Raw genomic sequence first — 13,721 nt, forward strand, 5'->3', positions numbered from 1 at the left:
GAAACATTTCCTAAAATGTTACAAACAATCAAGAATCATAAATACGATACTTCTCATATTCCATATGTATAGAATAGATCATAAAAACACAATACTATTTAAAGGGTCATCACATTTAAGACCTGTGCATTTGTATCCTTATTTTTGAACTTACCTTTCTTTGAATGACAGAACTGTTTAATTGTCTGAATCTAGAACTTCTTAAGCAAGCCAAATTTCCACTGTGTGTATATTACAAGAAAATATAGTCAAGTGTATTGGGCCATGAAGCAAAATAATAAAAACATACCAATGCTGTTTGCCCTCATGGATTCTTTGATTCGTACTTCAATGGATCTGGGATACAATAGAATAAATTAGAACTATTCATCCATACTTTCCCATTTTTATGAAATTCTCATCCACATCCTATAATCATTTTTTCTACGAGAATCCATCTGATGTGCTAGAGGCCTTGTGCTAAATCTTTTGATGATTTTTGAATATCAATGGAACATTCCTTCTTGGAGGAGGTAGGCTATCACTCTTCCTCTATCACTGGGACATTTTTCCATCCCACTGCCAAACATGTAACATTGCCACCACCACCCTTCTCACTTTTCACTTTTTTCTCTGAGCATTGTCATCAAATCAATACTACAATAGCCTTTGGAGAGGGCATATCAATTAAACCTATTATTCCACTCATCACCCATATGACTTGTCAATTCATAACTTCTTTCACTAATTTGCCACCACTCACCTACGTGTGTTGTCTCTCCTAGAAGAATTTAAGGTCTCTGAGAACAGGGGCTGTCTCACTTTTACATTTCTATATTTAGAACTTAACATAGGTTTTGCACATAACAAGTACTTTTCATTCAATCACGTAAGCCATCCCCTGTTATCTCTTGTGATCATTACATAATCAGCTTTATCCTTTATGAGAATTATCTTGCAGAATTCTTTGCAATATATTGTAGCCTATTCACACTCATGATGTACCACTCTGTTGCCTTTTGGATGACATAAACTTTAAATTTTTTAATACTATAGTATTTCATGATTCATAGCTATATAGCAGTGGTTCCCCATTTTTTTGTTCTGAAAAAATATTCAACAACAACAAAAAAGTGTTGGGAAACCCAGGGTAATTTAATTGTGCTAATCATAATATTAGATTCATTCATTAAGTACTTATAAGTACAATGATAACTTCTGCCCGCAAGAGTTCTAAATTAAATTTTAGATTATATAATCATAATTATAAAATGTAAGATTTTAACTCATATTTTGAAAAATATAAGTATAAAATTATAATTGTGAATATTTATGTTGGATATTCTATAGGAATTAAAAGTAATACAGCAAGACTGCAAATGCTTAGTATTTTTTGCAAAACTCCATATTAAATTTATTTTATAAATTTTGTTGAATAGTAATAGCATTTAATGAAATAATTTACAACTTAGAAGATGTTTAACATAATAAAATAATCATATATAAATTTAATTTCAGGGTTAAACTTTTTTCTGTTTGAACAGGGAACTCAAATGAATGTATGCATGGATGTCTGACTATCCTTGCAAATCAATGTGTGCTTGAATGTCAATTTGAACAAAGGTTTGCAACATTTGGCTCAACACCAAACAAATAGTCTTAAATCTGGGCTCACATTGAGTTTATTTCTGTATTTGGCTTTACAAAAAGTGAAAATGTCCATTTGTACAAATGTGGTGAGAAGTGGTAGGAGACTTTAACAAGGTCTCTTGCTGAGATATGGATTTTTTTTTCAGCTACCTAACCAATCAATGAAAATGAATAACTAGTTTCTACTGGCTGTATTAAATGATGGATATACTTAAAGTTCAATTGCATATATTCATTTTAACAATGTTTATATATAAACTAACCTTTGTAAGGAAAGCATCTCTTCAGACATGACTTTCTTCTTTTCTACCATTGGAACACCAGCTAATAATCTCACAGAAGTTCCACTGAATGATTGACCAGTGTTGCTAACCAGTCCATTTGAAAATCCGCCAGATAGAATAGTAACATAAGTGGAAGATAAATTTAATTTGGAAAACAGCCTTAATGCTGCAATAACAGGAAATATAAGATACATTTCTGTAGAATATTTGTGATGGTCCATGATGATTTTAAGATGACTTGTAATGTTCAAGGCCAGTGATCATGGTTTTCAAACCGGTTGATATTTGTGCTGTAATAAAACAAACATTTGTAACATCTTGATAACATGATTACACAGCTGATGGGGTACAATTACAAGGTAACTGATGAGAATAAGGGAGCAACTCTGGTACAGTATACAGAACACAAATGAGGATATGCATAATGTCTGACTATCTGTGGGAATCAGTTTGTGCTTGAATGTCAAACCCTTGTGTTGGTTTGGAACAATTAGATGACAGATTGAGAAACTACAAGAACATGCTGCACTTAGAAGCAGTCAGCATTTGTAATCACTGAACACACACAAAAACTGTGCACGTGATCATGATGATTTCAAATTGCTGCAGGAATGAACCTAAAATCCCACATATATGCGTATTCTTGTCATACAAGGGAAATAGATTTGTAATATAATTGAACAATTATTTACTACTTAAAGTGACATTTAAGCACAAACTCTTTGGACCTTCATTGTGAACCCCCAAAGAGTTTGCAAACCAGTAAATAGGCACCACTGCCTCACAGTATCATCAGATGAATTTTGGGGGGAAGAGAGTAAGTGGGTATAGACCTGTGGTTTCATCAGTGTAGGGTGTTTCCCAGTGAGAAAACTCAATCTACAAAAGCAGGTTAGCCATTTTTCTACAATTTATAAATGTAAAGAATTGCCTAGGATACTGAGAGCTTAAGTAACTTGCCCAAAATCCCATACTTACATGAGATTTAATTTTAAATCAATTCTTCCTGATTCCAAGGTCAACTGTCAATATACTACACCATTCTGCCTCTCTCGCCAGAACAATATTAATGTTACAAAGAAGGGCCTTTATTTCTGAGAAAAGCCTGGGATCATGAATAATACTTCACAGTTTTCCAAATGCAATTTAACCTATCTCCATTACTTCAATTTAGTATTCTTTTGATTTTAAGATTATGGTATCTATAATGCTGATCCTTATGAATCAAGAATTGTTAATAATTGTAAAGACAATGGGTATGTTTCTGAGTAAGAGGTAAGTCTCAAATATTATCTGATGTTATGTCATGCACACTAAATTTCTGATTCATCACAGTACCTTTTTATCTTACCCGCCAGAAAATTTTGCTTTCTCTATCTTGTTTCTCTCTCTTGCATTCAAGATACTTGGATCACTTAAGGATATACACCTTTAATTTCTATAAATCTTTCCTTCACTGCTGTTCTGGACAGTGTCTATGCAGGATAATTTCCTGGTAGTTTATGTTCAATATTAGAACAAAATCAGATACTTATAGGTCATTCAACAGTTAACAAAAGGAAATTTACTTAAGCGTAGGAAGGAGCAACCTTCTATACAAGGAGATGCAGTAAAGATACCTCAAACTAATTCAGCTGACTGAAGAATTGCCCTTTCTGGTTTGCTAAGCATTAAAGGGTATGTATGATGCTCTTCATGAACATTTTGTACAGAAATTATTAGGAAGTAACGTCAATGGCATCTTTAGTATTCTTAGGCAAACAACTCTCCAGGAATGTATCAATACTTTCAAGGAAAGACTAGTTTAAATTGCAAGGGGGCAAAGGTTAAGATATTGCCCCTATCAGTCTCTACCTCTTGGTGGTAAGGTATTCTAAAGGACCTTCCACCACTTAAATCGCTTTACAGCTATTACTAGCATACCATTAACTTTAGCATTCAATAAGCCACTTTGTTGCTTTGTTGTTTCTGTGTATCCAACTGTGACACCATTTAAGGTTTTCTTGGCAAGGAGTGGTTTGCCATTTCTTTCTCCAGCTCATTTTATAGATGAAGAACTGAGGCAAACAGGTTAAGTGACTTGCCCAGGGTCACACAGCCAGTAAGTGTTTGAGGTTGTACTTAAACTCAGGAAAATGGGTTTTCCTTACTTCAGGCCTGGTTCTCTATCTACTGGCCACTCAGCTGTCCCAAGCCACTTTTGGCACCATTAAAGGAGGAAAAGAAAAAGTAAAATAGAAACACAGCAAAACCAAAACAAAACAAATAATTTTGTAGCTCCCAAAAGAAGTGATTGAATATGGAAAATAAAGATGAGAAATGTCAGGTTTTGTTTGCCACCCCCAGCCCCACCCTGAAGGTTTACTATGTCACTGTCAATGCCACATTTGAAGTCAACAACGTATTTCTCAACATAAATAGGTGACCATAAGCAGGTACAATACCAGGAACATTAGATGAACAAAAAAGATGAATCTTTCTGTATGATTACCAATTCTCATTCTGAGTTGGAAAGAATTTCCCTGTACCTCTATCTCCTTAGTGTTCTCCCAAGGAGGGAGGGGGAAGAAGGGAATAAGAAATTTTTGACCAAGGAGAGGCCTCTGGAAAGGATCAACCTTTTCTTCTGGGAAGACCAGGTAGGCACTTTTACCTTTCCCTTGTTGCTAGAAAGCAAGCTTGCTCCCAGCAATAGAAGGTCCTCTACACCCTTCCTGAGGTGATGTACAATGATCTCTGGGTATTGTACTAGAATGAATGTGGAAAGGCTAATCATAGAAATAAGCACTAGTGGGCCTGCCTTTTGCCGATAGGAGCTGTTCCTGTTCCACTGTCCACTGGGTCAAGAGCCTCTTCACACAAAATTCCAGAGAGAAAGAAGAGAGACAGAGAGAGCCATAGTTCACAATTCAGTGGTGAGAGTGGAAATTTTTAAATGCTGCTGTTCTCAACAAATTAACTGGAAATCAATCGGAACATTTGTCCATATCCTCAATTTCTGAAAAGTCATTAACATCAATTGCACTCTGAGTTTAATTGTCCTAAGGACAATTAAGTGCTGTCCTTTCAAGTGCCTCCCATAATGGTTCATACAAAAAAAAAAGCCCAAAACACAACAAAGTCCATGCCATAAAATTATAATTGCCCTTTTAAATTTGAAATTAAAAAACCAAACAAAACTCAAAGAGGGCTTTAACACAGTAGTTATGTAATCCTAAAATTTCAGAGACCTGCCTTGGTTTGCATGTTTTTATTGTTGGTATCCTCACCCCTCAACTGGCTGTCTATGTCCATATACAGGACTGAGGGCTACTTGTTCAACCACATCGTCATTTCAGAAAAGCCATTCAAAACCACACATTTCTTTTCCCATTCAGCCATACATATAAATCTCTTAAAATTTTAAGAGGCCTTCTTTTAGTAGGCCTCACTAAGGCAAATGAGTAATGATGACCATCGAGAACGCAAAGGCAACCAGGCTTGGCTAGGGCAGAACGCAACTCACTCTTCTGAATTTGTTCTTTTCTAATACAGAACAAAAGCAGTTTTAGTCCCTCCAAATTTAATCCTTCCCAAAAGATAAATTGAGTTCAGAAGAGGTCTCCCAGTAGCATTTGGAAGAGGCTGAAATTTGGAAGAGGCTGGAAGGTCTAGGGACAATACAACTGGTTGTCCTAAAAGATTGTTTACTAAAACTCTCTTCAAGGAAAAGTTCTTTAAAAATAGAAAGCATGTGGGGCAGCTAGGTGGTGCAGTGGATAGAGCACAGGCCCTGGAGTCAGGAGGACCTGAGTTCAAATCCCACCTCAGACACTTGACACTTACTAGTTGTGTGACCCTGGGCAAGTCACTTAACCCCAATTGCCTCACCAAAAAGCAAAAAAAAAAAAAAAAGAATAGAAAGCATGTGTGTCCTTAATCATCAGTCTTCCCTTGCTGAAAGACTACAAGCAATTTACTTTCTGATCTCCCAGTGTTCAAGGGCACCTCACGATAAGTAACTACAATCTTGAGACATCATCAAAAGGACTGCCAGAATCATGAAAGCCAATCAATCTGAGCTTTCCTTCTTATCCACTACTTGTCTATCACATCAAAAATACTACAGTTATCCCTTCCACATCACGACTATCCCCATCATAGTTTCAATATATCACCAGTCAGCATAATAAATTAAATGGGAATATTTGGGGAGTTTTGCAGAAGCCGCAGACAACACTGGAAGGCCAGCAGACAATACAGAGCCTATGACCAAATACTTAACCCAAATTTTACAATAAGGTACTATAAACACCCTGTAAAAGAAAAAGAAAAAAAATCAGACCTTCTCTGGTATGAAGAGAGGGCCAAAAAATTTTACATGGATTTTCCAGATTGAAGGGGCTAGGAAGGGATAATTGTATTCTGTTCCAATCCTGAATGATTTGCACTTGTTCAGATCTGGGCCTGATTCACGACAGTCTCCTGAAAGTTTAATTTTCATATTAGCACAAAAGGAGACATTCAAAGGTCATTCAATAGTAAATAAAGTGAAATGTTTATTAAGTCATAGCTGGAGAAGGCTATTCAACAAGGATATAGATGGAAGACACCTAGATTTTATTTTGGAAGACTAGCTTTGGGCAGCTAGGTGGTACAGTGGATAGAGCTCTGGGCCTGGAGTCAGGAAGATTCATCTTCCTGAGTTCAAATCTGGTCTCAGACACTTAATAGCTGTGTGACCCTGGGTAAGTCACTTTATCCTATTTGCCTCAGTTTCTCATCTACAAAGTGAGCTGGAGAAGGAAATGGCAAACCACTCCAGTATCTTTGCCAAGAAAACCTCAAATGGAGTCACAAAGAGTCAGACATGACTGAAAAAAATGACTAAAAAAGAAATTAATCACATGTCAGATTTTTTTTAAAAAAATGAAAAACAAAAAAGGAAAACTAGCTTTCTTGCCTAAATTCCCCATCTTAGTCCACCAAACATTTGATAGCACAATTACAGCTCCTTGGGCTATTTTTTATTTTGTACTCAAGACAACAGGAAGTGATATCATCAGATTGAGTTTTTAATTCCCTTGCCCAACTCTAATCTTAGCAGTTTTCCTATATGCATTGTTGGATCTTTGCAGATAGTGCTTCCTTCTTTCGATTTTGCATTAATTCACAGTCTTCCTATTGCATTCACATACCACAAGTTTTTAAACTAGTCCCCAAATCAATGGGCATATTTGTAACTGGCTACTTAACTGAAGCATTAACTTAGTGCTTATTTCATGACAGCTACTTGTCTAAGCAATGTGGATACAAAACAAAAGTGAAACAATCCTTGTACTCAAGGAGCTTACATTCTAACAAGAGAGGCATCTACATCTTAAAGTCTCACATGAAAAGTTGTGTTGTTTGGAGTACAGAATTCTGGGGTTAGCTGATCATTTTAGTTTAAGTTTATATCTAATATGAAACATATAGTTGATTGCCATAGAGAAAGAAATAGTGCTAACTGTGGAAAAATCAGAACTTCATTTAACATAATGAATAGGATTCTTTAACTTAAATTAGAACAATGATAACAATTGGTTGGGAGGATAAAATATTGTAGGCCTACTCAGAATTTCTCCTTGGCACTAAGGCATCATCTAATTGCTCCTAGAACTTGACTATTGGTGAAATGGCCAACCTGGTCCTGTTATCCTTCTGTTGGTGGCTACTATGTCTGTTGCAGATGCCCTCTGTTATATTACACCCTTTATCAGGTGAAATATTTGTTGTCCTCAGCAAATTGGCCATGCTACATTTTATACATTTTTTGGCCATGTCTCTAATCCAAGAAATTTCTCTGAGATTCTGGGGAGATTTAAGCATTGGCCTTTTAAGTGCCTCCCTGGTGTCATACATTAGAATCAAAACAAGTCCAAGTGGCACAGATCTAATATAGTCTCTCAAGAGTACAATCACCACTCAAATACAAAGTTGGACCCAAACATTTAGAGAAGAAAAAAAGAAAATTAGAATTAAACAAACAAACAAAATGGGAAAAAAACAAGAAAAAAAGAAAAAATGAACTTTTCCTCTAAGAGAAACTCTTATCCGGACTGAGTTTACAGAACATGTGGAGCTTTCCATACAGAATTAGGAACCTGAAATTGACTACAAATTACCTCCCAACATCCTTGGGTGATAAACCAACTGGCCTGGGTAAAAATTCTTCTATGAATCTCTCAGGACATAAGGCAATTCACTTGAAAATGCATACAATATGTTTCCATGTCCCTAACACACAAAGGGCATACACTTAATTTCTCTAGGGATCCACACACCCAAAGGCAATTGCACTGGAAATTGAAATGAAAATTTCCTCTAAATCCTGAGGTCAGGTGACAGCACGCTTGAAATTTCCCAAATGGATTCCTGCTAAAGCAAGGGAATTCTAAAGGAGTTCCAAACTAACCCCATAAAAGCACATGAAGTTAAAAATGAAGAAAATAAAGTCCTATGAATCCCTAACACATATGAGACCCCCATAAGAGATTACAGATTTGAGTCCCAACTACATATATAGTATATAGAGATTTTATACATTTTGAATGCAAAAGTTTTGGGGAAAGGCACAACTAGCAGCAGAGAAGTCCACCAAAGAATCATTTTCTTTGCTGATTCCCTAAGATATCCTAAGTAAGTCATCAGACCATCAACAAATGGGGATAATTTTTTTCTCCTCTTTGCCCTTTATTATCTCCTCTTTACACCCTTCTGTTGTTATGCTATCATTTCTGGAACTAGATCATAGTTAAATTCCATTGTATAATAATTCACTTTGCTGTTTCTTTGCTTCTTTGCTTCTTTGTAGATTACAGCTGAGTTGTGATAAATTATAAGGAATTTCAACCTTGAATAGTCAAAAATTTTTCAAATCATATATTCATTATGGTATAGTGGGTAGATTGAAGAGTTTGTAGTCCAGAAGAGCAGAGCTTCTGATCATAATAGCTAGCATTTATATAGCACTTTAAAGTTTGCAAACCACTTCACCTATTGTCTCATTTTATCTTCACAACAACTCTAGAAAATAGGTGTTATTAATAATAAGAATAGCTAACATTTATATAGTGCCTAGTATGTGCCAAGCATTGTACTAAATAATTTGCAAATGTTTGATCCTTACAACAACTCTGTGAGGTAGGTGCTATTATTATCTTCATTTTACAATTGAGGGAATTGAGGCAGACAGATGCTAAGTGCCTTGCCCAGAGTCACACAGCTACTGTATCAGAAGATGGATTTGAACTTGGAACATCCTGACTCCAGATTTAACACTCTGTCCACAATACCAACCACCTAACCGACTGTGCAATCCTGGGCAAATTATTTAATCTCTATACCTGGGGTAACTCCCTAGGATTTCTCTACCAGAGTGTAGATGCATTGCCATGGCATGCTAACAGTATTTCTTAACATGTTTTGTGCACCAGTGATGAGTTGGGAATATATAAGGCAAAATTAAATATCCTTCCCATAAAATAAAAGTGGAGTAAATAAATTGTATAATTGTTCCAAACTGTTTAACAACATAGGATTTACTTAAGAGTTCTTGAAGTGCATTAAAAGTCTTACTCTGACATCCATTAACTTTTTAATATCTGTATTTCAATGTGTATTTCCTTTGCAACCCTATGTATTTTATTTTATGCATTTAAAGTCATTACTGTGAAAAAAGACTTCACAAGACTGTCAAAAAGGTTACAAAAAAAGGTAACATTTTTTTTTAAATTGAGAACTTCTGACTTAAAATAACCACTTTTGTATTGTTGTTGTTTGTCCTTTGTTCTCAAAGAGGAGCATGACTTTTGGAAGGTGATGCCATGACTTGAAAGTGAATTGGATTTAAGTGAGGGAAGGCTGTGCAAAGTCACCAGCCTCACTTTCTCCTCAACCACTTATGCATATTCGATATGTAAATACATGTGTCACTCTCTATTTAGGAAACTAGTAATTTTTGAGTGCAAGTAATTAAGTACAAGGTAAAAGATAATCTATCAGGGGCCCAGAAGAGCACGTTGTACTAAGTTACGAACGGCAAAAATTCTTAAGTCTACAAATCAAAAGTTTTTCTCAGGGCACATTTCCCCCTCCAACTAACATGTACTTGAATACAGTTTTTCTGGTTCCAGTTGGAGAAGATATTATAAATTAAATTTCTTCAAGGGAAAATAATTAGTATACTGTGTTAGCATGCAAAATATTATAATGATGTTAAATAAAGTACAAAATATTATTTTGATTATTTGATTCTTTTTATGTTCTATTAATAGGCTACATGAAATAGTATTCTTTCACTTTTTGCCTCCTCCAATGTAACTAGTTCTGAGCTCCATTTCTGTTTCTTCTATCTCCCAAAACAACGTAGGTACTAACTCCTCTTCCATACACTTTGAAAATGAAGCCACCATGGCAGCTAGATGACCCAGTGGATAAATCATCAGACTAGGAGTCAGAAAAGCCTGACCTGAGTTCAGATGCAGCCTCAGATATTTACTACCTATGTGACCCTGGGAAAGTAACTTAACCTCTCTGTGCCTCAATTTACTCATCTGTAAAATGGAGATAATAATATGCATCTACCTCCCAGAGGCATTGTGAACAAATGAGATATTAATTGTAAAGCAATCAGCACAGTGCCTGACACATAGTAAGTGCTATATATTTTATATAAACACATATACACACACATAGGTATATGTGTATATATACATACTAGTATCATTATTATAAAAAACAATATCATTATTCCTCTGCAAATTCTTAGGAAATTCAAGAGTCATTTCCATAACTTACAAGGAAATTGACTCTTTTTGCTCATCATTTCAGAAATTCATGTTACATGATAGTTCTTGTCAAATGGAAACTTCTAATACATGGACAATAATTAAGAACAATGCATTTTCCCTCAGAATACTAAAAACAAATAAACAAACAAAAAAACCAACCCAACAATATAGCCATAGCATTTTCAAAAGGATGTAACAAGGTTTGCATGGATGAGTCACAATATACACCAATGAAGGCATTGATGAGCTTGATCAAGCTCACATATCCTTAAAGAATCACAGTATGTGTAGCACTGCAAATTATTTTTCAAAATCATTAGTCCTATAAAACTTCCATTTGACTTACAATACTTACAATGGTCTTACTTCAATTAATGCAAAATCCTCTCTTCCTCTCCAGCGTTTGAGTTTCCTCTACTTTTCCCCATGTGAATAAGCTAAAAGAACGCAAGGAGCATGTGACTATAGAAAACACTCATAGTCCAGTACCAATCCTGGGTGTATTCTTTCATGCAAAAAAGGGGGGGCGGGTGGGAACTGGGGAGCATAAAGAATAGAGTCAAGATACATGTATGATATTCTTTTTGGCTCTCCAGAATGATTTTCATTAGGTCTGTTGACTTTTCTTTTAGGCACTGAGTATAGAAAATTCATTTTCATAGTTGGTCATGATAGAAGCTTCTTTCTTTTGAATTTCTTAATCTTTGACAGGCTAGAACCAGCCTGCAGTTGGTCTGAATATGACAAAAAACGGATGGTTTAAATTATTTTTAAAGAAAAATATTTAGCAATAGTCGGGTTACTATGATGGTGACTGTTGTGGGCATCACTTTTAGTTTCTTGAATCTACCCACACATTCCTATTTCTATAACAAGTTGTTCAGTCACAGTTCTCTTTTATATTAGCAAAGCCAAATAAAAATGATAAATGATGTTTTAGTCATTTACACCACCCCATCCCCATCCATGAAGTCTGAGAAGCTGGACAAGAATATGTCTGATCACCTCTTGCCCTATTCAACTACAAACATAATTTCTAGCATAGGACAAAATCAAGTGATCCAGTCCTATTTCTCTTTCACTTTATTTATCTACAGTTGAGAATTGCCCTTCTAAGTCTACTACCCTGTGTTTAATCCTCAGACCCTGTGTGCCTCAAATCATATTATTTATTATGTAACAAATTTAAAAGCATATTCATGTAAGCAAATGGACAGTTTGAATAGCTATATCATCACTGGCTTTGGTTGCCAGAAATGAGATGTTTTTTCCTCAAAGATTTGGCTTATATCACCATGCTTTCAGATTTACTCTTTGTTTATATTGCTTACTTTACACATTCTTATATTTACACAATCCCCTGAACACAACCTCAAGTAAATTATTTAAGAAGTCCTAATGTTGTTCAGACTTCTTAAATATAATAGGATATAAAATGAATTTACATTCCTAATGGGAATCTGGGATGGCTAAACACAGAATGCAGAAACTAGTACACATTACTCAATCTTAAAATGGAATTTTGCTTGCATCAAAGTGAGTTTCATTTATTGATTTTTCTCCATAGTATGAAATAGCATGCATATAAGCTATATAAAATTTGAAAGCACACAAAACTGTACAAAGTATCAGATTGTGCCTTTTAAAAATTTCTCCTGAATGTCAAACAGAAATTGTAGATTATGCTGTAGTCAAGATTTAGTTGGAGAAAACAAAAACAATATGATAATTAAGTTAAATATCCCCATCTTCCTTAATTTTGAGCTAACAATAGCAACATTGGATTAATTGCACCACTTTAACTGATTCTGAAAGAAAAGTACACACATTTTGGTTAGCATGGTTTTGAGAGTAAGCCCTTTCTGAAGAACTAACTAGTACCAGAGGTGCAAAACCGGCTTAAAATGTGCAAATGACAATAAAAACAATATGTGTGTATAATAAGAAAAAAAAAACCTAAAAGACAAGGCAATAAGATTTAAAATAAACAAATTAACATAAGAAAATGTCATAGGTGATAATTTTTAGTAAAGGTTCTACTTTGAGTGGAAATGAAATTCTAATGAGTTTCTCAGATTTCAAATTTAAAATAGAATGAAGCCTTATTTCTACATATTATATACTCCAAAATACCACGTAGGCTATATGAGCTACTTTGCAGTGAGACTTTGCTATGTATTTCAGTATTTCTTAAAATAAAAGTCTATAGGGTCTGTTCTACAGACTCTGACATTCTGAAATTGTATAAAAAATTTGTGGTATTTTGTTGTTTGTTTATTTGTTTTAAGTTCATATTGCAATAATACTTTCTATTCATCCTGTTTTTGACATGATCTCACACCTAACAGGAGTCTCTTTCAGACATTTTTTTAAATGCATTCCTCTATATCCATCAAAGTAGAATTTTTAATCATTTCTTTGACCAATAAAAGTATAGATATACTTTGTATACAAGAAGCTATAAATCAAACTGTAATAATTTAGCTCACGGTTGTCTACAAATACATTAAATCATGCCAATTACCAGGCATGAGAATTTTCAGTTAGAAAGCTTTTTTCTATCAGAAGTTAGACCATAACGAACCATACACATTTCCCAAACCACAGCTTAAAACTAAAGGCAGTGGGAGGCAGTTGCTGGAATGTTGAGCTTGGATTTAGAAAGAATGGGATCAAAACTAAACCCTGGTATTTATTAGAAGGGTGATCTAGGCCTAGTTATTTAATCATTATGTGCTTCATGCAACTGTATAGGACTTAAATTTTATGTCCTAGATCCCTCACCACACTGCCTCCCACTCTGGCCCATAATTTACATTCTTCTTACAATTTACGTTCTTAGGGCATTTCCTAAAACATTGACAGTTTAAGTGACTTTCCCAGGATTATATCTATATGGGTCAGAGTCAGGACTTGAATTTAGGCCTTCCTGATTTTAAGGTTGTTCTGTCCATTTCTCATCAGCAACATTTTGGATGACAATGTTTTAGAGGAA

General features: G+C 35.0%; 1 long non-coding RNA gene across 1 annotated transcript in view; it reads right to left on the reverse strand.

Moving 5' to 3' along the window:
• Positions 1–287: 287 nt before the first annotated feature.
• The window catches only part of LOC110214777 (uncharacterized), a 29,512-nt gene continuing 16,078 nt past the window's right edge, over positions 288–13,721 (reverse strand). The window contains exons 2-3 of the long non-coding RNA XR_002326369.2: positions 1,893–2,203; positions 288–336 (exon numbers count right to left, since the gene is read on the reverse strand). This is a non-coding gene — a long non-coding RNA (uncharacterized LOC110214777). The remainder of the gene's footprint in view (positions 337–1,892; positions 2,204–13,721) is intronic.

This window comes from Phascolarctos cinereus, unplaced genomic scaffold (genome assembly GCF_003287225.1).
Source record: "Phascolarctos cinereus isolate Bilbo 61053 unplaced genomic scaffold, phaCin_HiC Scaffold_726;HRSCAF=1367, whole genome shotgun sequence".
In the NCBI taxonomy this organism is placed as follows: Eukaryota; Metazoa; Chordata; class Mammalia; order Diprotodontia; family Phascolarctidae; genus Phascolarctos; species Phascolarctos cinereus.